Source organism: Macadamia integrifolia, chromosome 11 (assembly GCF_013358625.1).
Source record: "Macadamia integrifolia cultivar HAES 741 chromosome 11, SCU_Mint_v3, whole genome shotgun sequence".
NCBI classification, from domain to species: Eukaryota; Viridiplantae; Streptophyta; class Magnoliopsida; order Proteales; family Proteaceae; genus Macadamia; species Macadamia integrifolia.
In genome coordinates, this window is record NC_056567.1 from 29,690,766 (window position 1) to 29,694,232 (window position 3,467).

The following is a 3,467-nucleotide window of genomic DNA, read 5'->3' on the forward strand; positions in this document are numbered from 1 at the left end:
CATAGATTTTGAGCCAAAAAACAGGATGAAAGGAGCAAATCCTAAAAATAAATAAGGAAGAGGGTTCCGTGATGCTAGTTTGTGATGGGTCTTGAAAAAGGTATCATCCATTCGGGGCCCACATTTTCAGGGTAAGTAAGAAAAAATGTTTAAAGAAAATCATGTTAAGAGAGCAACTCTGGTGTATCACTTTTGAGACTACTACATACAAAACCCAAAAAAAAAAAAAAAAAAAACCTCCACCCACGTATGGATCAAATGTCACCTCAAAATCATCCATGTCATTTGCAGTGTTCTCAAAGATTATAAAACTGCTGAGGGTACTGAGATATTCATAATTCAATGTCTCTTCGGTTCCAAACCAAGGATCAAGTATCTGTAACCTATGGTAAAAGAGGAATCCCTTCACCAATGACCATCGTTGAACTTTGATTAGTGTCTGAAAATAGGGAGTCCGGAAACAAGGAAACACATTTCAGACCTCCAACTTATAGGGAGGGCAGGTAACTATGATAAGCGAATGCTTTGCTGCCGGTGAAGGAAAACTTTCCGTCTAAATCAATGATCGCAGATGGAAACTGTAAACAGAGATTTTACCCAAAAAGAAGAGAATTCAAAATAATTAATGAAAGAACCAATCAATCACCTCCATCCAAGGTTTGAAAAATCAGACTGGCCGATCCTGGTCGAACAGATCCGAACAGAAACTAAAGTTCAGGGTTTTTCAGCCAAGTTCTAGTCGTTCCAATCCGATCTGGGACCTGATTCTGGGTTTTTAGCACTGCCTCTCCATACTGGCAAGACAATGCAGGGGCTGCTTTTCCAACACCAATTTCCAGGTAAGAAACCAATATGTTTGACCGATATCAGCCCAGGTGAGCAAAAATTGTAGGATTGTAGTAACTTGACTACGTTTTCACAAGAAAGACTAGTTCTTGTCAAAGACAAAGGCCTGGACAGAATTTCATAAAGGCAATGTTTCTCTTCAGCAGCACATCACCCATTACCCTCTCCCAACATTTCCACCAAATTCAGGACCACTAATCAATGGATACAAAAGTACACCAGAGATATGTGCCTTCAATCCAGCCAAACAAAACATTCAATAGATCATACTAATGAGCACGAATAAGGAACTGGGGCAGCTAATCATATGCCACAGTTTAGCACCATCATGTGCTAGGACTACATACTTTCTGTGACACAGTCAGCTAACTCATCAATCTAGAGTCTGGACTCTGGACCCTTTAATTGGTGGATTCCACAGAAGATGCTTCATGTACTGAATTACAATTCAATCAAGTAATTCCAACTCTCCAAGCTGGAAATAAATCTTGAACAGCCAGAAATAAGCGGCTAATCATGGAATCAAATAATCAGTATCAAGGATTTTTCCCTTGATACTAAATTTATAAACTGTAACTATATGCTTCTCTCTCTCTCTCTCTCTCTCTCTCTCTCTCTCGAGCCAATTTTTTGTTTATCATACCATGGCACAGTGTGGTGTCAATGTGTAATCTATCTCTAAGTTCTTCAAAGTAATTACTAGTCTCAAAACTGTCCTGCCATGTTCTGAAGGATTTCCAAACAGACGCTAATGTGGTCTGATATCCAACACTTATCTGTTAACGAATATATGGATGTCATACTGCTAAACAGCCCAAGGATTATAAGCATTGGGTAGTGGGTAATCAATAGGAATTAAAGAACATGGAAGAACAGATTCAAGAACCAGAGATGTAATACTAAAGGAGATCAGAGAAGATCTGAACTAGACAGGAAGAAAATAAAGGGAAACGGAACAGCAAATTACCAGATTAAGAGAAACAGATCAGAAGTTAGAGTAATTTATTATCAGAGTATTGGAAGAATACTGACCTGCAACAGTGAGACTGGGCTGTTGAAATCTCCTTGTCTCAGTCACTGAGACAGCCAAAAGAGAAGGAAAAAAAGGGTATGGAACAGGGAGAGAAAGAGAGAGAGAGAGAGTAAAAAGAAAGAAAAAGGAAGCAATTAAGTTGCCACAAAAGGGAAAGAGAAAGCAGATTGACAGAGAAAGAGGAGAGACAAAAAAGAGATCGAAAGAGGGAGAGTTGAGACAAAGTTATTCACAACACAATTTTTAAAATAAAATAATCCATTCCAACTTAAGCTATCGATTGGGGAAGGGGGTGCAGATCTCTATATAAAACCAGAAATAAGAATTTCAACTAGACTTAATAAATCCTAAACCTGTTATTATAATCTCTTGGGCTTTGGTTTCCAAAGTCTATCATGCCTACCCAGCATCTCTATTGCCACAGCATCAGGAAATAAGATTTTTTTCCCAAATACACAACTTAATCAAAGATGTGTTTTGAACAGTAAAGCACAACCACGGCACTAAGACCCATCACCGGTTCATTGGAAGAGCAAAAACTAAGAATCACACAGACGACTACAGTGAAGAGCTTGTATAAGACTGAATATAACAAAGCAATGGCACCCAGACTTCCTGTCACAAGGTGTTGACTGGTTTCACACCAATCACACCTTGATTCACACTAGGGCAGACCCTCCATGCAAGGAGCAGCAGAAGAACAACTTCAATAGCAAAATCGTGAGCTAAATAAAGCCCTTGGTCTTTATTTATAAAAGATATCTGATATCTAAAGCAAATTTTGAATCTGGTAGGAAAGCCCTAACTGATTCCTAATACAACTCACCATTCCTATTTAAATTCTAAATAGTGTAAGTAGTCTTTTAAAAGGATTTGGATCCAACTTAAAACACTTAAAAAGACAATGAAATAACCATATAACTTAAACTGAACCAAAAAAACCACCAGTTCAAGCAGGTCTGATCCAAAACAACTTAAAACATAAAATAAATGGACTAAACATAATCAGCATGTATTTCTTCGGTATTGCATCTGATGTAGGAGAAAACCTAGACAACAGGACTTCCCACAGGTGCCGTCCAAGTGGACAATATTGACTCACTAGGACCTAGGTTGGGACTGGGATTGGTGGGGCAGCACAATACAATGACCAGCATGCATATATATTCGAAATAGAAAGCAATGCAACAACAGCCAATAATAATCTAGACGGAAAAGCAATTAAGTTACATTAACCTCAAGCGGGAAGCATGGGGAAGGGAACATGGCAACGTACTATAGTTTAAGCACAAATCAGTTCAAAAATCAAAGAGTAGGTATCATGCTTTTCCCCAAGTCATTCAACTAAAGAGATCAACAGAATTTTTAATCACAGAAAACTAAGTATGTGAACAGCAACAGAAAAATGTAAACTCAGCAGGACAGAGATATGTGAACAGCAGTAACAGATTGTAAGCTCAGCAGGGTATCTTAAAGGATCATAGAAAAATAATAATGGCTTGAAAACAGAAATTATTTTCAGATCTCAGTGGGGGATAATGGGGGGATAATAAGGAGTCAATGGAGGTGGAATTGGGGGGGGGGGGGG